At 41.3% G+C, this 24,402-nt stretch overlaps 1 long non-coding RNA gene across 2 annotated transcripts in view; it reads right to left on the bottom strand.

Moving 5' to 3' along the window:
• Positions 1-24,402, bottom strand: part of LOC134299673 (uncharacterized) — a 126,794-nt gene that overhangs the window by 32,561 nt on the left and 69,831 nt on the right. For both annotated transcript variants that reach the window (XR_010006939.1, XR_010006938.1), the window contains exon 4: positions 11,434-11,532. This is a non-coding gene — a long non-coding RNA (uncharacterized LOC134299673). The remainder of the gene's footprint in view (positions 1-11,433; positions 11,533-24,402) is intronic.

Consider the following 24,402-nt stretch of genomic DNA (forward strand, 5'->3'; position numbering starts at 1 on the left):
GACATCCTACAGTTAATGAAATGGAACAAGTCTGCCCTACACATAGGAATATATCTTGATTTTGATAGGTGGGCATCATTCAAACTAAGTATTTGGAGTAAGGCTAATATATGTAAGCTAAATGGTTTATGATGCTATTATATCTCAACGGATGTTCTTTATGGTTGGATACTCTTTTCACTAAGGATTACATTCCCAGGCTGTGAAGATAAATGTTCGCCATCTTTCCATCAACCATCAAAAGAGCCTACTGCTACTTCCACTACTCATAAATGTGTGTTTTATAGATATTTGTCTCTGCTTTATGATTTACATTGTATTTTACAGTGCACTCAATTTGCCTTTATATAATGGGTTTTCTGTTTTAGTGCTCTAATGTCTATAATCTAGGCTTTTAAATTAATGTTTTATCTGCTTTTAATTCTACAGTTAGTTTAATGTTATTTTAATCTTCACATTTTGTATGCTTCTACCTATATGTGGTTGTACTTGAACTTATGTTTATTTTTTAAGGTGTGTTGAGTCCAATTCAAGGGGAATATGCGAGATATAAATAAAGTAATTGACTGACTGATAGAAATCCTCAATAAAATATAGGATTAAAAATAAATGGATAGTTTATATCAAGGTATATGTCTAGCCCAAACTCTAGGACCTACCAAGGGTACCAAAATCCATGGATGCTCAAGACCTATTATATACCATGGCATAGTAACACAATGTATATAACATACATAAAATAGCAAAATCAAGATTTGGGGGGGGGGGGGGTGGATTTTTAAAAAGTACTTTTCAAGCCATGGATATTTGAATCTGTGGATGGGGAGGGATGACTGGAGGTAATCTCTCATTCGAAGCAGATGCACAATGTGGGGAAAGGAGCAATCATCCTACAGGATTGTTGCAGTGACTGCTGTCTGCACAATTTTTGTGCCATATTTATGCCAAGAATCGTTTATCATTCCTCCTGGTTCAAGTTTCTTATGCTGCAAGGTACACTTGGACATCGTCTTTTTACAACACACAATATTTAGGCAGCTTTTTCCTCCAGGCAACCCATTCCCACCTCAGTTGACCCCAATCCCGCTCAATTTGCCTTCTATTTATTCTTCACTGAGCATGTCACCTAACCTCAGCCTCTAGCTCAGAGAATCAAAGGGATGATCGCATTTTTCTCTCGGCTTCCTCTCCGCCTTGGAAGTGACCCGATTAGTCCCACAGACTTGAACAATAATAGCAGGCTTCCATATTTTCAGAGTTTTGTTTCCCAAAGAGGGGGACCTTTGGCCCTCGAGATGTTGCTGGATCACAACTTCCAACATCCTTGAACACTGGTAAGGGCTGATGGAAATGAGAGTGGTGAAATGACTCCAGATTTTAGTTGAACTTTAAAGGTGTGGAGTCCTGTCCATAAAATAAGTACAGCATCTAGTGGATTGGCTCCTTGGAAGTGCAGACTAAAACCTGGAGTAGATTCACTGCCCCACCATTACTGGAATGACTATTGATAAAAGCATCTTCTCCCTTGCTATATGCCTTAGTTGCAACGTGCAAGCTTTTAATCAGGTACAACTTTACGTCACTTTCCCTTTATCTTCAGTAGACATCATTGGCTACAAACCCAGTTTGCCCACAATTCATTAGGCAGGGAAAGAGGAGATGAGAGGGCAGAATATCACTCTTCCTAGTAAGCTGCAGCCTCTTCTAATTTGTGTGCTCTTCTTCACTCACAATTTGTGCCACTTTAATCACATTCTTATGATGCATACAGAATCATGAAGTTGGAATAGATCACAGGTGCAATCCAGTCCAACCCCATCCTGCCATGCACGAACATACAATCAAAGCACTCCTGACAGATGGCCGTCTAGTCTCTGCTTAAGAACCTCAGAGAAGGAGACTCCACCAGATTCCGAGGCATCCACATATTCCACTGTCGAACAGCTCTTATCACGAGGAAGCTTTTCCTAACATTTAGATGGAATATCTTTTCCTGCAATTTGAATCTATTCCTTTGTGTCCTAGTTTCTACAGCAAAACAGGCTTCTTTACCCTCAATATCCTTTCAATTATTTACAGATAGCTTCTCTTCTCCAGACTAAACGTACCCAGCTCCCTACACTGCTCCTAATAGAGTTTGCTTCTAAATCTTGGATCATTTTGGTAGCCCTTCTCTGGACACATTCCAGCTTGTCCATAACATTATTGAATTGTTTGCCCAGAACTGGACCCAGAATTATTCCAGGTGAGGTCCGACCAAAGCAGATGAGAGTGCGAGTATGACTTCTCCTGATTTAGACACTATACTCCTATTGATGCAGCCTATAACTGCATTGGCTTTTTAAGCTGCTGCATCACACTGTTGACTCATATTTGTGGTCTATTCTTAAATACCTTTCATGTGTTCTGATTTCAAGCCAGGTGACATCCATACCATAGCTAAGCGTTTTATTTTTGTTTTATTGTAGTACAATCATACATTAAACCCAGCTGAAGTTCATTTTGTTAGATTTTGCCCAGCTCTCTAATCCATTAAGGACAGTCTGGATTTGATTCTGACCTCTAGGGTATTACCTATCCCACCCAATTAGGTGTCAACTGCAATATCTGATAAACATGTTGCAGAGTACAAATATCACATGTGCTTCTGGTATTCTCCAACATAAATAAGTAACAGAAAGCAGATCAATGTGTTGTCAAAAGCTTTCATGGCCAGAATCAAAGGGTTGTTGTGTGTTTTCCGGGCTGTATAGCCATGTTCCAGAAGTATTCTCTCCTGACGTTTCTCCCACATCTATGGCAGGCATCCTCAGAGATTGTGAGGTATATGTATATATATACCTCACAACCTCTGTGGATGCCTGCCATAGATGTGGGAGAAACGTCAGGAGAGAATACTTCTGGAACATGGCCATACAGCCCAGAAAACACACAACAACCCAGAAAACAGATCCTATTCAAATCCCATTTTTGGAGAGTTAGGAGTAAAAAATAATCCTATTCTTAATGCTTTTTGATATGCCAAATGCCTGAAAGTACAAGGCAAAAGCTAGAGGCACACATCTGTCCATGATAAGTGATACCTTGAAAACACAGTAATAAATCAAGATGGCTTGATAGAAGATGAAGATGTCTCTTCACTTTGATATGGTCGGCTTCAGTGATTTCAGCAATTAAATTTCTGATGGCATCCACCTGGCGAACTCTGACCGGCAAACTCCCTTTTGTGCCTGACAGTTGCAAATCACAAAAGCCATAAAAATCCAGTTTCCTCCCTGAGATAAGACAAAAGCCAAGAGAGTTTCCGCCGGAGTCAACTTTGACAAGCTTCCCTCTTAGGCAAGCTCTCTGAGGTGCCTTGCAGTTACTCTGTAAAGATTTATAGCCAAAAGCGTCAACAAAAAACAACTATGCAAACTTAAAAAGAAAAGCCCAATCTTGTGTCAAACCACAATCCTTTATTCTATGAAATCGAGTGACGTGTTCTCCTCCACCCTTTCCTTTTCCTCACCCACAAAGAAGCCACAGCAGAATGACTTTCACCGTGACCTTGGAACCCACATCTTTTGATGGATCTACTCAATCAAGTTGCTTACTACTTTTTGGGGTCCTAAAAGACCCAAGGAGAAAAGGATTCCTGGGGGGGAAAGGAACATCATTTGCTGGTTCCTTTGTACATGGCAGAAGTCTACTGAAAACCCCTCTTAGCTGCCAAACAGGAAAATACATTCTCTCTCTCTCTCTCTCTCTCTCTCTCTCTCTCTCTCTCTCTCTCTCTCTCTGTTTGAATGAATGATGGTGGTTAGTATTTAATGCTCAATGTTTAATGGCATCACTAGGGACACCTCCAAGGGTTAGGTTTTGGCTCTAGAAACCTCAAGGAACAATTCTGAAATGGCAATCCTAATACTGTCCAAACTGGAGGAGGTTAATACTATTTTCTTCTGCTTTTCTCAGACTGCACCTGAAATACACTACAACTCCTTTATCCACAGACTCATAGAATCGTAGAGCTGGAAGAGACCGCAAGGGCCATCCAGTAAAACTCATTCTGACAAGGTAGGAATACACAGTGAAATCCCTACACAACACATGATATCTACGGTTTCACTTATCAACACTGCAAGACATACCTCCCTGGAAGTGTCTGTGGCATTCTGCAGGTCATTCAGTTATCTTCCATGCTATGTTTCCAAGCTTTGCTATTATCCATAGTTTCCAATATCCATAGGGGTCTTGGAATGTATCCCCCCATGAATATGGGAGTACAGGCAGTTCTTGAGTTACAAATGGGGTGAGGCAACAGGAAGTGAGAGGAACTCTATCCCGCGGAAAGGAAATTCACTCCTGTAAGTGCTACCATGGAGAAAAGGTGTCTCCACTGAAGCTTTATCACCAACCCTTGTTTCCCCAGCAACCCAATGAGTTCAAAATCCAATTGTCATATGGTCAGAAAGTGAGGTGAAAACTTCTGAATAGGGGCACAGACAGCAAAACAAACAATATGGGGAGAGAAATCTATGCTATCTAACACTATTTTTTTTTTGCTGGAGTTTAAAATGTTTTGACTTATATACAAATTCAACTTAAGAGCAACTACATAACCTGTCTTATTGTGACACAGTCAAAAAGAATATTGACAAGCTTTAACCATTTCTGGTGGGAGCTGCTTTTCATACCCCATCAATCTTTTTGACCTGCTCTGAACCCATTCAAGCGCAGCTACAGTAAAGGGGGAGTTATGGGGAAAGAACACTGCCCCCCAACAAGAATGCTGATCCCAATGCTGTTTTCCTTCATCCTCCATATTTCTAGCATTGCAGTAACCTCAAATTAAACATGGGTCAGGCAATATTACTAAGAGAACCTAAGAGTTCTAGGTATGAACGATTTCAAAGTGTATCATTTTCTACAATGCTAGAAATTTGGGGACAGAAGGACAATGTAACAGGAGGTCTAATGCCCACATTTTGCAAACCACCACTAGCCATATCCCTCAGCTAGAGTCTTCTTTATGGAAATAGGAAGGTGTGGAAGGTGTCAGCTGTTCATCACTGTTCCTTTTTAAAGCAAGTGAATGTTGCCTACCTTTTCTTTGAATGTTCACCATTGAACTTCTCCAATGCTCCCAACTCTTTACCCTGTTTCCCCGAAAATAAGACATCGGTAAATGTACATACCAGTTGTACATGGAAATAATGGTAATAATATATTAAAATGTTATATTATTTATATTTATACAGTAGTAACAAGAAATTCTTGAGTCATAGTTTGTCTGGTTTGGTTATGTTGGTTTGTGATGACAACTACTGTACAGTATATAATAAATGTTCATTTTTTTGTTCAACAATAAATATGAATTCTTCTTCGTGGAAAAATAAGACATCCCCTAAAAATAAGACCTAGCACATCTTTGGGAGCAAAAAATAATATAAGACACTGTCTTATTTTCGGGGAAACACGGTAGTCCACTGGCAAAGAACCTGGGACCTCAAATCTCCATTTGGAGGAAAGATGGAAACAATAACGACAGAAAAATAATACCAAGTGGCTGAACAGGATTTGTGGATCTTTCCAGGGCACTCTTATTTCAACAAGACAGACCTTGTCGAAGCTTTCATGGCTGGAATCACTGGAGTGTTGTATGGTTTCCAGGCAGTATGGCTATGTTCTAGCAGCATTTTCTCCTGACATTTTGCCTGCATCTGTGGCTGGCATTTTCAGAGGATCCTAGAACACAGCCATACTGCCCAGAAACCACATAACACTCCAAGGAAGACATTATTCTGGCATTTATACGTAGGAGGAGCTAGTACAGCTTGGCACTGAAAGCTATAGCAGCAACCTGGTTAATCTATGCATTCTTGCCAGCACATTTTCACACTACAGCAAATCATACATAGATTCAATAGCCACAGTTCTATTTATCCGTATTTCCAAAAAAGACATCCCCCACTGAAGTGTTTATGGGCCTCTCTTGGTCCTCCAGTGTGATTCTATGATATGCTTTTGGGACAAGTATAACCATATAATAAGGTTCACTATTATCCATGATTTCAGGTATCCACAGGCTCTTGGAACCTATAACCTGTGGATACAGGGCTCCTAGAAAGCATGAGGTGGGATCTCAAAAAAGCCTTTTGCAGAACAATATTTCATAAGGTAACATAATTGAGACAACACTTTCTTGAGTCAGCTTGTCAAATGCACTTGGAAAATATAATGACCTTGACATACAGAGAAAGACTTATATGTCATTTAAAGATTAACCAACATCAATTCTACACCATGCCCAATGGACAGATGCCTCATTAAAAGAAATCTCCAAAACAAATGGGTCGGGACACAAGGACTTCATGTCAACGAGGATTTTGGACTAGAAACTGTTCTCATGTCCATGGGTCTTGGAATAGTCAAGAGAGGAATATAAATACTTAAGACTCCTCATGGGTCCAACCCAAAGCCTCTTAGTCTAATGCCTTCTTTCCCTCAATGATCAACTAGAGCCGGATGGGTAGTCATTTTAAATATATTGGGTTTCTGTGAGTTTTTCGGGCTGCATGGCCATGTTCCAAAAGCATTTTCTCCTGACGTTTCACCCATATCTATGGCAGGCATCCTTAGAGGTTGTGAGGGCTGTTGGAAACTAGGCAAGTGAGGTTTATATATCTGTGGAATGCCCAGAGTGAGAGAAAGAACTCTTGTCTGTTTGAGGCAAATGTGAATGTTGTAATTGGCCACCTTGATTAGCATTTAATGGCCTTGCAGCTTCAAAGCTTGGCTGCTTCCTGTTTTGGGGAATCCTTTGTTGGGAGGTGTTAGCTGGCCCTGATTGTTTCCTATCTGGAATTGCCCTGTTTTCTGAGTGTTGTTCTTTATTTACTGTCCTGATTTTAGAATTTTTTCATACTGGTAGCCAGATTGTGTTCATTTTCATGGTTTCCTCCTTTCTGTTGAAATTGTCCACATACTTGTGGATCAATGGCTTCTCTGTGTCGTCTGACATAGGTGGTTGTGAGAGTCGTCCAGCATTTCTGAGTTCTCAAATAATATGCTGGGTCCAGGTTGGTTGATTAGTGCTCTGCTATGGCTGACTTCTCTGGCTGATTTAGTCTGGGTGACCTTGGCCCAAATCACACTCTCACAGCCTCAGAAGAAGGCAAAGACAAATCTCTTCTGAACAAATTATGGCAAGAAAATCCCATTATGGGTTTGGTTTAGGGATTCAGTAAGCCAAAAATCACTTAAAGCACACATTAGAAATCCTCCATAGTGCCAAGCATACAGAAGATCTGCAGTCCTGTAAGAACAACTAAAAAAAGGAAGCCAAGACCAATTACATTTACAATGAATTACAATGAGACACTAAATATAGTCTTATATAAATGTCGACTGGTTACATACAATAATGTGTATGTGTTGGGCGGGGGGGGGGGGGGAGCAAATACATCAACACCTTGTCTAAAACATTTTATTAATCATTCTAAAAGACAATGCGTTATAAACCAATTTTTCCCATAGAAAAAGCTCTGGAGAGGGAGGAATGAGGGAAAATATTTCAGAACCAACCCCTCCTTCCATCTGATTTTCTTCTGTTTTCTTTTTGAGGCTTTTACATCATTATTAACAAAAGAAAGGAGCTACTGAACACGTGCAAAGCTTCCATGCTCCGGCAGAGCTGCAGGAACCCAAACATACATGCCCAGGATTAGGGCTGTCTGTAATCTTAGAAGAAAGAAAAACACTAGCTGGAAAATGGCCAAGCAAGAGCATTAAAGAAGCCACAAGTCTTGCCAAAGGAGATGGGAAGCGTTCGGATTCTTAGGACTACAAGAAACACTTATACTTTTGTAAAATGTATGCAGTTTGACACCACTTGAAATACCAAAGCTCTATCCTACAGAGTCAGGGGAATTGTAGTTTTCTGAGACTTTTAGCCTTTTCTTACACAGTGCTGGGTGTTTCACCAAACAACAAGTGCCTGGATCCCATAATAATGAGCCGTGACAGTTAAAGCAGTGTCAAACTGCATTCATTCAACAGTATAGATGCACCATAAATTATTATGGTTTGCTTCAACTGGAAGTAGCTCTTCAGTATCTCATGCCCTTATGGCGACCGAGATGGGGGCTGCTATCACACTATAGAGCTGAAAGTGTAGGTAATTGGTGATCCCATTTGAAATCCTGTGGTTGCTAACTGCAGAATTCTGGGGCTTGTAGTTTAGAGAGGGGCATTTAAAATGCTCGGCCAGAGGGGCCCAGGGTTTCACAAAACTACAAGTCACAGAAATCTGCAGGAGGCAGCCACAGGAATTCAGATGGGATGCATACTCTTGGCCTACTCTTTAAGCTCTAGTGTGATAACACACCTTAATAATGATTCCAAGCAGTGACTACCAAAGCCTGGGCTCTGGAGATCTTTGGTAATCACTGCTCCAAATCATTATTCTCATCTCAGTAGCCATAAGGGTGTCCTGCATACTTTTTCCTAACATGAACATCAAGGCTCTCAAGATGCAAAACACAGCTGCAGCTATTCCCTGGCAGCTGCAGAAGCTTGGAGGACAAAAATCCTAGATACCATAACACAATGAAAACACCAAAGCATTGGCTTCTTTATTGTGGCACAGACAACTGCAGAAGCTAGCCCTTCCATAATACCTTGGCTTTGAGGATACCTTCAGACGCCAGGCATTTGGGAAACTGGCACTACAGAACCAGTGCCATTCCTGGTTCCCAGAAGGAGCATGCCCAAGTTCTAGTACAGAAGCTGATTGGGCAGCATGAAGAATTTTACTTTGATGCTGTTGATGGGACAATCTTTATCACTGAATAAGCGGATGTTTTAGAATCACTGAATTCAAAGCGTCTACAAATGCCATCCAATCAAACCCTATTCTGCCACACAGGAACACGCCATTGAAGTATACCGGACAGATGGCCATCTAGCCTCTATTGAAAAGCCTCCAGGAAAGGAGAGACTACCACATTCTGAGGCAGCATATTCCATTGCCGAACAGCTCTTATCATCAGGAAATTCTTCCTAATGTTTAATGGAATACCTTTTCCTGAAATTTAAATCCATTAAAGCAGAAGAAAACAAGCTTCCAGAGCAGAAGAAAACAAGCTTCCTCTCCTCAATGAGACAACATTTCAAAGATTTAAACAGGGTTATCATGTTGCTTCTCATTCTTCTTTTATCCAAGCTAAACAGAACCAGCTCCCACAGCTGTACCACAGAGGACTTGGCTTACACGCCTTTGATCTTTTTAACTGACCTTCTCTGGATATGCTCCAACTTGCCAACGTCCTTCTTGAGTTGTGGTGTCCAGAACTGGACACACTGTTCTTCCTGGTGAGTCTGACCAAAGCAGAATAGGGTGGTGATATGATTTCCCTGGATGTTGGACTATTTTCCTATTAATGCAGGCTAGAATAAATAGGGGTTTAACCTAATCTGAATAATGGCCTGAGCTATTCCAAGATAGGATTCAGCACCCTGGAGAACTCATCTGAACTTCAATCTGAAACACAGAGCAAATTCACCTCTCCCTGGGTATGGAAGCCATATCAAACAGCTCTGTCTTTCAAGCAGAACTTTCAACCACTCCTTGGTATCTAACTAGTCCTTCCACCAAATGATAGTACCAGCCATAGTTTTGCTGGCCACAGCTGGGAATCGCACAGTGGACAAAATAGGCTTGTTGAGATCCCAGTCTAACACAATGGCAGATCGACTTTTGAAATCTCATGAAATGCCAGGTACAAATGTAGTTAAATACTCCCTTCTATTGCATGTTAACTGTCGCATGCCATCAAAACATAATGTTAGAGGACAGCTATCTAATACATTACTAAACATTGGTTGAATACCATTAGACACAAATACCATTACACATCAACTGCTGTCCATGTCTGCTGTCAAGTACTCAATGTCAAAGCCAAATATCGTAGATAGCAAACTGTGCTTTAATACATTTGGTAAATGTTCTGCAAATCTCTTTTCCAGAGATGTTAGAATCATAGAGTTGGAAGAGACACTAAGGGTCATCCAGTCCAACTCCTTTTTGGAATACAGGAATACACAATCAAAACACTCATGAAAGATGGCCATTTTCTCAAAATTCTACTCCCCACATTTTCTAGCCACCATTTGGGTTGGAATATTCTGAGAGCAGTCAAAGCAACATTTCTAAACTCTGGACACCTGCTACTTGATCCCTTTTAACTGGAAATGCTTGGGAACTTCTGGACTGAAAGCAGGGTCTTTGTTCCAATAGCTTCTCCATGTGAACAACTTTTGGCATTAGCTAGAGATGAAGCCCCCACTACAATGTTTTATTACTTGGATCCATATCTTCTCGATGACAGGAATTCACACATGAGTCTAAATAAGCATGCTTTCTGAGTGTAATTATGCAATATAGGGACAACTGAAACAGACAGTGTTGTGTGTTAAGCATGATTGAGGTTAAGACATGAGTTGCCTGTTCCTAAAGACTCCCAAATTTGCTACAGCAGAAAAGGAGAATGATTTCACTTTTCAAACAAAGCATATTCCCACTGGTATTTCAAGCCAAACCATACTAGTGAAAAGCATATTTTCAACCACATGCCATGTTTTACAAAGAAATGCATTAAGGCCAGCTTTTCTCCACCAAAGCATCAAATCAAATAGTGCGGCAGAATCAGGGGATCAGAACAATATAGACCACTTTGGGAATGGGCCTTCTGTGATTCCTGTAAATGGGATTAAGCAATCAACCATTCCTCCTTAACATACTGGTATAAAAGCTAAGCATGGTTACCAATCATTTATATGACAATCTGTTTCCCTGTCAGAACAAGACTGGAAAAGCTAATTTAAAACCAGAATCATGCAAGAAGGTATGTGAAAAAAAGACTTTCTTCTTGTATCTGATATTCAGAAAAGCTATCCCATTTAATGTGTATTCTTTCTCAAAATAGCTGTTCCTTGATGTCAAACATCATTGTGCATCTACACCAGGCCTGGGTAAACTTGGGCCCTCCAGGTGTTTTGAACTTCAACTGATCTACACTATAGAAATAATGCAGTTTGACACCACTTTAACTGCCATGACTAAATGTTACTGAATCCTGGGAGTTGTACTTTTACAAGCTCTTCAATCTTCCCTGCCAAAGAATGCTGGTGTTTTATAAAACTACAAATCCCATAACTCCATAGCACTGGGTCATGGAAGTTAAAGCAGTATCAAACTGCATTAACTCTACAGTGCAGATGTGCTCTCAATTTTCCCTCTCTAAAATGGACACAGCAATAGCCTTTCTTGGCAGTACTGTTGTAAGCTCAAACCACCACACAAGTCAAAGAACATGCTAAAATTCAACTACGAAACTAGTCATGGATGAAATGGAGCAAATGTACTGAATTAAAAAGCATTTAACTCACGGTTTTGCCAAACTTATGGAGTTCCATGTAGATTTCAGGTGTTAATTCCACTCTCAGGTTCTTCATTCATTTCCTGTCTTAGCTTCTTTTTGGGCAATGCTGTAAGCAAGAAAAGAAGGAAGAAATGACACACAAACCAAGCAAGGCTTCTGTTCTTGATTCATCTTCCTGTCTGGATCAGTAGGCCCAGAATTTAGACAGAGTAAATAGTAAATTTTGTCCTCTTCTTTCCTCCAATAATGCCGATCCGGTAGCTGCTGTCGAGAGAACCAAACTGCTCCTGTAATCTGGCCTTTGCTGTTGATCTGTGATAATGCATCCAGGAGATCCCAGCCAAGAGGTTCAAAAGAACGCCATCTGATTTTTTAAAATGAAACAAAAACGCAACGTGTCCAGTCCCCTGTTCCACATTGGCCGGGCACATTGCCTTCCAGCTTTTTTTCCTCTTGAGCCCAGGTTTTCCTATTTGATCTCCCCAAAGCAAAGCTGCGGAAGAGGAGTATTAAAAACCCGTTGCGAACGGTTCGTTCTCCACATAATACAGAACGGAGTGCACGTTCTCTCCCAGCTGCGTACACAATGGGTCTGATCTGGCATCCCGGTCCTTCCCTCCCCACTCCACGGTTCAAGATGCTGCCTTGAATCTGATTTCATAACCGGCTCTCCAACTAACCACCTACTCACACACATCACAGAATGGGTTGCACTCAAAAGCTCTCAGGAAATCGCCCTTGGTTGCCAACGAAATATATGCTACCAAGAACTAGAAAGAAAGGAGGAGGGAAAGAAAAGACTCTTTTCCTTTTGGCCGCCGAGTCCTCCATCACTTGGAAATCAAGCCACGCTCACTGTCTCTGCCCCAGAACGCATGCAAGCATACAGGGCTTTCAGAAAGTGAATTTAGCTATTTCTATGGAAGTTCAGAAAAAAATGGTTTAACAATTGTGATGGGATTTTAATGGTCAAATGGAAGCTCCATGAACAGAAGCAATATATCTCTACATACAAAATACTGAAGATGAAGAACAGGAGAAAGAATTAGATGGGCTTGTCCAGCAAGGGTCTTTTTTAGTAAACAAAATTCCCTCACTTGGCATTCTTCTCACATTTTAGATTATAACTGCAATCATAACTACAAATCATCCCAATCCAGCACATCTGGAGAATGCTAGGTTGAAAAAGTTGTTCTTAAGTATCACTATCACTCATCTAATTCTCTTCTCTAATGATTTGAGGGAGAACACTTTGTTGACTTAGAATCATAGAATCAAAGAGTTGGAAGAGATCTCATGGGCCAATTCAGTCCAACCGCCTGACAAGAAGCAGGAAAATTGCATTCAAAGCACTCCCGACAGATGGTCATGCCTCCTCTGCTTAAAAGCCTCCAAAGAAGGAGCCTCCACCACACTCCGGGGGAGAGAGTTCCACTGCTGAACAGTTCTCACAGTGAGGAAGTTCTTCCTGATGTTCAGCTGGAATCTCCTCTCCTGTAGTTTAAAATCATTGTTCCACATCCTAGTCTTCAGGGCAGCAGAAAACAAGCTTGCTCCCTCCTCCTTATGACTTCTCCTCACATTATTTACACATGATTATCACGTCTCCTCTCAGCCTTCACTTCTGCAGTCTAAACATGCCCAGATCTTTAAGCTGCTCCTCATAAGGCTTGTTCTTCAGACCCTTGATCATTTGAGTTGCCCTCCTCTGGACACATTCCAGCTTGTCAACATCTCCCTTCAATTGTGGTGCCCAGAATTGGACACAGTATTTCAGGTGTGGTCTGACCAAGACAGAATAGAGGGGTAGCATGACTTCCCTGGATCTAGACACCATACTCCTATTTATACAGGTCAAAATTCCATTGGCTTTTTAAGCTGCTGTATCACATTGTTGGCTCATGTTTTACTTGCTGTCCATGAGGACTCCAAGATCTTTTTCACACGTACTGCTGTCGAGCCAGGCGTCCCGCATTCTGTATCTTTGCATTTCATTTTTTTTCTTCCACAGAATAACCCTACAGGGAAGGGTTACAAATCCCATTTTATAGATGGGGAAAATGAGACTGAAAGATAATGATTCTACATACTATAACTCCAAGAAGCCCCAAAATCCAACTCACTTGCTTCTGAAACATGCTAGCTCAACATATTAGCAATGGCATCCATAATATTGTCGCCATCATCTGCCTCTTTACGGAGGTCATATCCACCATCAATGATATACATAATCAGTTGACCAAAATAATAAAAAAACAGCTACCAATAGGAAGCTGCTCACACTTTTCCCCAGCGTCAACAGGAAAGGACACTCCAACACTTGTCAAAAGAAATGGTCCCCAAGGAGATTTCGAAGGCTTTCATGGCCGGGATCACAGGGTTGTTGTATGTTTTCCAGGCTGTATGGCCATGTTCCAGATGTATTCTCTCCTGATGTTTTGCCCACATCTATGGCAGGCATCCTCAGAGGCATCCTCATAACCTCTGAGGATGCCTGCCATAGATGTGGGCGAAACGTCAGGAGAGAATACTTCTGGAACATTGCCATACAGCCCGGAAAACATACAACCCCCGGTCCCCAAGGATTTCCTCCACAATATGGGAAGCTTTCTTTCCAAAATTTTCACTTTTGTACAAAAAAACAGGATTGTGTGAAAATGGCTATTGTGGTGTTCTTTTTAAAGTTACACAATAATAATAATTGAAAATGCACCCAACACCTTGAGTGGGGAGGAGAAAATTTAAAAGCTTTCATCCTTGCCTGCATGGATGAAATTAGCAATTATGAACATCCCTTCCTTCCTACCTGACCTTGGCAGCACCATCTGCTTGGATGTTAATGCCTTGCATTTGTCCAACTGATCCAGTACAACAGAATCTGATTAGTAGCCCCTCACCATGGTCTCAGACAGAATATATATTCCCTATCACTTCCAATGTTCCCACTTCTAGCTGGAGACAACAGTGACTGAACCTGGGTATAACATAAATGCAGAAGTGGATCCAAAAAGTCCCTTCTCTTTGCACTGAATGGTAAACACAAATCAGAGAAACAGCCACACGAGAAAACAATAGCCCACAATCAGCTGCTCGAAGAAGTCCTGAACTTACAGTTCCAAACGTACTAAAAGAAAATAAAACCCGCATTTCCACACTTACATCCTGGTGCTGGTTATCATGCCATCATTCAATTCAGGTGAACACTGCTGCTTGCTTCTTCTTCAGCAAAGAGAGAGACTTGTGTAAATATCCACATTTTTGACTCCAAGGGACTCAAAATCCATTTCCAGCCTCCAAGCCCTGGTCCTACAATGCTTCCAAAATAATAAAAGCAGAAGGAAGATTGCACATTCTGGCCTTCGATGAGGAGGTAAGATTTGGTGTTTCCCTCCACCCTTTTTGAAAGTTCAACTCTGATTGGGAGATTGGTTGGAATAATAATTAAAAAATCTACAAAACCTGCCAGCTGTGTGGGGAAAAGTCTGCAACACTCATCCCTTACAAACAGCAGTGGCTCAGTCTTGAAATCATTGACTGGCCAAGGATGGGAAGGAAATGCACATTTCCAGAGAAGGGATTTGGGACTCCGATTAGCACACAAAAAGCAGCGGAGCAAAGCCACGTGTCTCTCCTGACCACCAACAGAACATAAACCCTCCTCACACTCATCCAAACCACAGAATGACTGGTGGAGAATTGATTTCCTCTCCTTTCCAGCCCCTGCGCACTGCTGAGACATCCCAAAGCCCTTTCTTGGCTCGGATATAGATTCCAAGCCGGGTCCATTCGGCGTTGTAAAAACCGAGGCAGCCCATGTGCCAGAATCCTTGCTTTTGAGTCAGCCTTCAACTACACACAGAAGGAAATTAGTCAGGGAAGCAGGCAGCACATGGTTTGGTTGTGAGTCGCTCTGCAAGCTCTCGTGCAATGCGGCCGCTTCTGGGAAATGCCAGATCCTGGCAACGCCCAAAGAACAGGAAAATTCCACACACCGAGGAAAAGAAAAAGAGGAAAGAAAAGAGCTGGGTGTATGTGTGTGTGTGTGTGGGGGGGGAGGGATGAGAGGATCCAAGTGGGTGATGCATAAAAAGTATGGTGTCAGTGGAAAGGGTTTATTAAAGTTGATTTCTCACTAGAGCCAGTGCAACCAAAACAGCGATAGGAAGGTGCGGATGCATGGAGAGAGAAATACTTTTGTGCACAATCACAAACGCATACACATGCAGGCAAAAAACAAAACCAGGCCCTTGATTGTCAGTGATAAGAAAAATAATTGAAAGTACAGACAGAATTTGAGCAGTGACAGGAGCGTAGAATTGACTCTGCAGGTTGGTTTAAAGTACTGTACAGAAAATGAAGCCCCAGGTTCTTTTAAACTGGCTTGGTCCCTGGAGACTGTTAACTCTATCAGATTTGGGAAAGCAAGAGAAAACAACCAATATCTCGTATCTTCAACATTTCATAGATGAACATTAAGACACATCTGGCCAAACAGTATCAGAGCATGGTCAAGATAGCAAAATGTATTAATGAGGAAGAAAAGCAAGGGATAAGAGGATGCAGCAGTTTGTTTTTGACTGAGCTTCCAGTGAAGGGCAATGTGGCACCCCTTCCTCTCCCTGCTTAGTTGGAGGGAGTTCCTTTTGGATTTTGAACTTGGTTTGCAGCAGTCGAAGTAAGCTAAGGGCCAAGGGGGAAATGTGATGAAGAGAAAAATTGGGATATTTTAAAAGCAGATGAGAAGTGGGATCACAAAGGGCTGTTCACACCACATCAAGTCAGTTGGGAGGGCATAGAACCTTGAGATACAAGTAAATATGGTAGACAGGGAAAGTAGTACAGCTAGTGGGTCTGCATCATTCAGTGAGAGAAGGTATCAGGACCCCAAAGTCAGGCGTACCTATCTGTCTCCTGGGATGTGCTAACTCTTATGGTTACCTACTAGAAGAAAACCAAACTTTGGCCATATCATGAGAAGACGCACTAGAAAATACGATAATGTTTGGTAAAGCCAAGAGTAGTAGGAAAAGAGGAAGATCATATTCCAGATGAATAGACTCAGTAGGAGAAGCCACAGTCTGAAACTGTAGAAACTCAGTAAGTCTTTTGAAGACAGGGTGACTTGGAGGCCTTTCATTTATAGTGCTACCATATGTTAAAGTTGAAGGTAGTTAGCAACAAAGCAGAAGAAAGCTAGCATGGGCTAAAATTCTAGAAAACGGGGGTATGAATCCCTTTTCAGCGAGTGAACCCCATTCAGTCTAACTACCTCGGAGAATCCTGGAATTATGATTGCGAAAAGGTACTCTTCCCAGTTCTGACTAATTGTTTTGTAGTGCATTGATGAATTACTGGATGCCCATCCCTGGTAAGTTTCCAGATCAATGGATACAAAATTAGTGATGTCTCAAGAATATTAAGAAAAAGTAAAAATAAATGCTGATCTTCCGTATCAGATATGGGACCCATGGATGTGGAATTTTTTGGGGGGAGGGGGGTCGACCTAAGGGAACACCTCTCTAGAGATTTCTAGGTGAAGCCTGCACAACCTGTGGCCCTATGGTGTTTTGAACTTCAGCTCCCAGAATGTATGGCTAGGCCTTCTGGGAGTTGGAGACCCAAACATATGGACCACAGATTGTGTAGGCCTGCTCTAGGTCTTCCTGGGAAACCCTATGGTAACCATCTGGTAGAATTTGACCACAGAATTGCCCTGGAGAACCTAGAGACCTATAGAGAATTGTTCTCTAGGTCCTCCAGCATGACTTGACCATCAACTTCCAATGGACCATAGCATTATCCTTGAGGACCCAGAGTTTCAATTCTGCAAATAATCAAACCTGCAAATGTGTCACTTTGTGTTGTCTAATGCCTTTTACCCTATTAACCTTTCTAATCAAATGGGTTTTGCAGATGAAAATGACTTGATGGCCAGTCATGACTCAGAAAGAGACTTCTTAATTGCTCTGTCATTCTACTTTTGACTCTCTGGGGTTGGGAGGACAAGTTGTGTGTATATATACACAAGAAAGACACACACAAAACTACTGTTTCGACCCACCGCAAACCATACAGTTGGAATTTGGGTACTGGAGGGGCCAAGCTCTCAGATCTTTATTACTCATCTCAAATTCATGTAATTCCCACTGACTAAGGGAGTGACTAGGGCAGAAAGCAGTCATTTCACTCACACCTGCTAAGGAGATAAATCCTTATTTGGACCAGGCGTTCATCCTTGTGGAACGGAAAGGGATGTTGGTTTTACAAATGAGAAACAGGACGGCCCCATGCAATGTGCCCCCCTCCCCAACACTGTGACTGCATGAAGCACTCTTCAACAGTATTATTTTCCAGGAGGACGGCTTCTCCCAGAGCAGGCTGGAGCACAGAATGTTCTTCCTCTACTTTTTCTGCTTTTCATGCTGTTATAGCCAGCATGCAAGGGGAAAAGGCTCTTCTTTCATGCCCTGATCTGGGAGTGGCCGGTGGGTCCCATGTCAGTGGAAGAGCGACTCCATTTCTGGGTTTGGACAGCTTTAATTAAACTATCCAGGATGGTGAAATCATTTGGGGGAAGTCTTTAGTAGAAGTTCTACTAAAGAGGTTGTTGAAGTTCTCAAGTTCCTTCCTGGGCCCCCAGGAATGACTGGAGGGTCCCATGTGACTGGGGCTGGTACCACACTGTAAAATAAATGCAGTTTGACACTAATTTAACTGTCCTGGCTCAATGGTATGGAATCCTTGGGAGTTGTAGTTTGATGGAGCACCAGCAACATATGGCAAAGAAGGCTAGAGACCTTAAAAATTAAAGCTCCCATGACTCCATAGCATTGAGCCAAGGAAGGTACAGCAGTGTCAAACTGTATTAATTCTGCAATGTAGATGCACCTTAGGGCACTGAATCTGATTGGGTGTTGGTTGAACTTGTAAAGGAGCTTCTGGATGTGCTGGGTTTACATCAGCTGCTATTTTCAATTAATACAATTTGTACTCTCTGGTAACAAGAGGTATTGCAGTTTGGATGGCAGCAGAGAAGATTAGAGTGGACAATTTCTCATTGCAATTCGCCATCAGGTCAACCTTAAGGCAACCCTATGAATGAGAAATATCCCCGATTTTCAACAGTATTGCTCAAGTCTTGTATAGCTTCCTTGATCAACTCACCCCACCTGTAGTGCCATCTCCCTCTTTTCCTACTGCTTGCCACTTTCCTAACCATTACATCCAAAGTATGGCAGTCTCTGTTTAGTAATTTTGGCTACAAGGCTGAGTTCAGGCTTTATTTGTTCTCAGACTCATTCGTTGATTTATATCTCTTTATCAGACCATGGTATATGTAACTCTCCTCTGGCATATTTTGAATACGTTTATTTCCTCTCCTGTAAGCTGTCTTCACTATCCAATTTTTACATCCATACATAGAATCTCTGAGTTGGAAGAGGTCTCATGGACTGTCCAGTCCAAGACTCTGCCAAGAAGCAGGAAAATTGCATTCAAAGCACCCTCGACAGGTGGCCATCCAGCCTCTGTTTAAAAGCCTCCAAAGAAGGAGCCTCCACCACACTCTGGGGCAGAGAGTTCCACTGCTGGACAGCTCTCGCAATTAGGAAGGTCTTCCTAATGTTCAGGTAGCATCTCCTTTCTTATAATTTGAATCCATTGTTTCGCGTCCTAGTCTCCAATGCAGCGGAAAACAAGCTTTTATCCCCCTCCCTACAACTTCCTCTCACATATTTATACATGACCATCACTGCATAAATGACACATGTTACATGCAACCTGTGAATGCATGTATCTGTATCTATCCATCTGTAGAAAGTGTGTACAAACAAAATTAATCTATACGATGACTTGTATGATCTTGACTTGACTACTGTCGATGTCATCTCATGACAGCCCAATGAAAGAAGATCTCCAAGTCACCCTATCAATAGCTTTGCTCAAGTCTTTCTGACTCAGGGTGGTGGCTTTCTTGGTTAAATTTATTCATCAGCATTATACTCTTCTTCTTTTTCTACTTCTTTCAATCTTAGCAAACATTATTGCTTTTATTGAGCAGAATAAATAATCTCTTCTCATTATATGGTAAAAATACAACAGCCTCAGTCTAGTCATTTTGGATTCTAGGGAGAGTTCAGGCTGGTTTTGATATCGGACTCATTAACTGGTCTTTTTGGTGGTCCACAGTATCCATAAAACTCTCTTCCAGCATTGCATCTCAAAGGAGTTGTCCTTTTCCCATGTTTTAGTCTTTTCAGCAGTCTACAGCATTTGTGGTACTGTCACATTTTCTGATTATGGTATTCAATGACAAACCTTTGATATTCAGTGGATCCTATTCCCAGCCCCGGTAAATGTGAACAAATGCACAGTCATCTTTTCTGCTACTGACTTCCACTTTATAGATCTCTACTGACTTTTTTCAAGGAATCATGTTATCTTGCAATATGTCCAAAGTATGGCAGAAGAGGAAATACCAACCTCATATGAAGAAATTTCTGTATCAAGGACTATCTCTTTTCTGTAAATGCTACTGGATTTCTAATTCAGCAATTAGTCTTTAACTTGGACTGTTATGCTAACCATTGAGTTTGAGGGATTCATTGTCATTTGGCAAATAAAACAATAATTTAGCAAACAGATTGGCTAATAAATTTTTTAAAAACCATGCCTGGCCTCAAAAAACTTTGGCGGAAACAAATTACATTTTAAGACTATAATCCCCAAAATAATGTTCCTTGGCTACAGTTGGGATTATCATTCACTTTATGAGGCATGACTACTACTAACATCTTGAGAGATTCAGAATTTTTCAAAGCACCTCACTGTGGATATTCCAAAGTCTTCCCTGATCTGACAGTCTGCTCTTGCTTTTCAATTCAGAAGCTGTGATGTAGACTCACATAGCTCTGATTTCGCCCCATCTGTGCGGAAACACTGGAATGTGCTGTACTGCATTACAATGCAAATACAGTACTAACTGAAGCTAAAAATGCCTCTCGGCAGAGCCTGCAGCCTCCACTAAAACCTCAATCAAGCTGACAGGTGGGCTTTTATTAATATCTGAACACACATATCAAGAGTACTACCTAGATGGTGGAATCACCTCCCATTACAGGCCCACCAGTTCCGGACCTTTTGTTGATTTTTAATGTAAATTGAGTAACCCTTATCCAAAATGCTTAGAACCAGAAATGTTTGGGATTTTGGAACATCTATAGGTACATAATGAGGTATCTCAAAGATGGGATCCCTGCCTAAACACAACATTCATTTCTCTTTATATACAGTTATCCCTCCACATAGGTGAATTGGACTTTTGTAGATTTGATTATTCACAGATTTGATTAAAATGCTCCAACAACCTAATCAGACAGGGTAAATTTTGGTGGCAATTCCGTTTCCTCTTTAGCTTTGCGATGGAGCTCACCGGCTTCCATGCCACAATGTACAGCTACTTCCAGTGGAGATCCAACTAAAGAGGAACATGAGAGGCTTCTCATCTTACATTGGAATCTATGGGGGAATTATGGGAAATTCCATGGGGAATAAGATACGGGGAGAAGCTGGGCAATGAGTTCCTCACGCCCACACCAGGCACCGGTGGATTTGCCATGATGGATAGAGATTCCGGTGGGAAATATGATGAGGTTGTAGGTCCTTCAGAGTGGCAGGGGTTCAAAATGTATTTTCACCAAGGGCAACATCAGCCTTATGGGTCATTTGCGATTGTAAGACTATATAAATGTAGCTTACTCCTTAACATATTGTTTAATAACCTGAGACATCATATGGCGATTGTTTTGCCCAGAAACACATATTTTGTCTGTAGAAATATTAGTGATTTATCTGTACAGATAATTCAGTTTTTATGTGTAGAAAAAACATGGGTTTTCTGAGCTGAAAAATGTGTTTTTTTCTGTGCAGAAAAAAACATTTTAGCACAGAGGAACCAGACATATTTCTGCACCAATAATTCCCAAGGCACAAAAAAGTTACAGCAGCCACACAATTCTCTGTATTCTTTCCAATGGGGTTTCCCATGTGTTCAGAAACTCCTCTCTTAATTGTCAAATCAAAAATACCAAAATTCAAATCTCACAGTATGCTGCTAAAAACGGTACAAGAGGCTTCCCGGTCTCTAGACTGGAAGGAGAATGATTCAGTTACATTTCTAGTAGGTCTTTTGAACTTTCCATAATTCAAGGATGACTTATGACAGTAATTCTTCGAACCTTTCAGACATGGAAAGTCCCCTTCCCATGCATTTCATGATCACTTCAAAATGTTAGAGGGTTATGGATGCATCTACACTATAGAATCAATACAGTTTTGACACCAGCCTAATTTTCATGGTTCAATGTTATAGAATCCTGGGAGTTGTAGTTTGGCCAAGGCACCAACAAAGAAAGCTAAAGAACTTGTAAAACTACAACTTCAATTACTGACTTATGGTAACCATAAATTAAACTATTCTGGGGGTTTCCTGGCAGAATTTGCTTAGAGTGGGTTTGCCCATGATTTCCTTCGAAGTTGAGAGTGTGATTTGCCCAAGAGCAATCATTCCATCGCAGAGCAGGGATTCGAACCCTGATCTCTTGGAATTATAGCCCAACACCATGTTGGCCCTCGCACCCACGTTACAGATTAAACAATTTTTTACTTTTAAGAGATGCCCTGAGATCAACTGAAAGGTGGATGGAAATAAACAAATTAATATGATAAGGCATAGTAAAATATAATTGCATAGATGAGAAAAGCAAAAGAAAAGAAATATGAGTGAATGCAGAAGGAAGGGCCTAGACCTCTGCCCACCAGTTCTCTCTCCACCAAATTTTTGTGTTCTGCAACTCAAGGTAGGTCTTGGGCATCAGTTGCTTTTGGAGCGCCTTGTTAAAGTAACAGTAAGAAAAAAGGAGCACAAGTTAGTCCCAATACCCGCCTACGATTATTAAGGGCAGAGGTACGTTGTATTTGCCCTGGCATGGCTCCCAGCCTTCTTCACACCTGCAGCTTTCAGGCTTAATAGTCCACCCTCGATCCTAGCACTCTGGGAAACAGCACGCAAAAGCTGACAGAAACAACCATGTCTCCATTTTCTAAGATGCCCTGGATGAGGTAAACTGAGGGTGCACCACTTGAACTGCTATGACTCAATGATACAGATTCATGGGAGTTGTTGTTTTGCGAGGCTTCTGTCAAAGAAATCCAGTGCCTCACCAAACTACAAGTCCCAGTTTTCCATAGCACTGAGCTATGGGAGTCAAAAGTGGTGTCAAACTTTACAGTGTAGATGCACCCTTATGATACTCTAAGTGTAAGATACTCTAAGTCATCTGGACATAAACTCCAAATTCAGGAAGATACAGATTTTCTTCTTTTTTATATGGAACGTAAGTCATTCTGCCATTTGCCAGTCAGAATACAGTAGACTCTCAGTTAATCCCATGGGGATTGGAAGATGCCAGATAAATGTAGTTTCTGGTTGCTTGTGAGTTACTATTGAAAATAGGCATGTCTAATACTATACCATATCATAAACTCTGCACTGACTGGATATTAATATTGACATACAGTTATTAAAAACAAATAACGACCTATAAAGGAAAACCTAATTTAATGCAATCCAGTTTTACTGTATTATAAAACAGCTTTAGGAATGAAATATGCAATAAAGTATTATTTTTTCAGTAGTTTCTGCTTGAGTTGCTTGAGTTTCACTTAATCATAGTCTCTGGTATTTGCCAGTCAGAATATTTATACAGACTGAACAGACAAGTCTCACCTGGTGTGACAAGTGTCACCTGGTGTGACATCTTCATATGGATCTGTGATGCCCATCTCCAATCTGAATTCTCTCCAGATTGTATACCATGGGGAACCTCCAGATCCCCATGGTATACAATGGCTGGTGATAGCAGGAGTTGTCGTCCATCACTGTCTGATTCTGGAGAGTCTTGTCTGCTCAATGGTCTCAAAGGGGATCTGTCCAACTACCTCCCACTTCTATCTTATCAGCAATGGAAGACTGCCAAGCAGGCTGCACCTGGCACCTCTGGACTCCCTCCAAACCTGCAGTGTCCTTTGAGAGTTCACTGTCAAAACCTATCCTGGATGACGGTTAATTCCTCCATCCCTGTCCAGCCTCACAATCTGGGCAATGCCAGCCAGTTGGGTTTTGCAATCACTCACAATGCTCCTGATGCTTGGGATATAGCAACACATGCATCAACATTTCACAGTTGAAAGCTGGGACAAGGGTAGCCAACCTGCATTAGAGCAAAGTTACGTATTAATAGGGATCAACAATCTAGGGGAAGCTACAGCAGTTTGCTTTCCCCTTCGTCTACTGGAAAGGCTAGGATTTGACTCTTTTCCTACCCATCATTGCTGAGTGAAATGTCTTGGATAATGAAATAGAGGGCATGTTTATCAAACCTGCAGATGACACCAAACTGGGAGGGATAGCTAATACTCCAGAGAACAGGACCACAATCCAAAATAATCTCTACAAATGAAAGAGCTGGGCCAAAGCCAACAAAATAATTTTCAACTGGAAAAAGTTTGAAACTGCACAATATAGTCAATGTAGACTAACATAATGCAATTCAACGCAGTTAAACTGCATTATATGAGCACACACTAACGATATAATGTAGTTTCAAATTGCATTATAAGGCAATGTAGATGGGGCATCAAGTAACCAGAACAGAATCAAACAGAACTCTCAAGCAACCAACAAATTTTTAAAACTAAAACTGCATATTACATTCACACAGCAGTTTAATAATACAGCAAACTAGTGTTTCATTAAGTTAAATCTGTCTTTATTTGCTTTTAATTGTTATATTTCAATATTACTAGTAAGTTCATAGTTTTGGCCCAGCTCTCTAATCTGTAGGGCTTATCTGAACTGTGATCCTGTTCTCTGGGGTATTAACTGTCCCTCCCAGTTTGGTGTCATCTGCAGGTTTGA

This window comes from Anolis carolinensis, chromosome 5 (genome assembly GCF_035594765.1).
Source record: "Anolis carolinensis isolate JA03-04 chromosome 5, rAnoCar3.1.pri, whole genome shotgun sequence".
NCBI classification, from domain to species: Eukaryota; Metazoa; Chordata; class Lepidosauria; order Squamata; family Dactyloidae; genus Anolis; species Anolis carolinensis.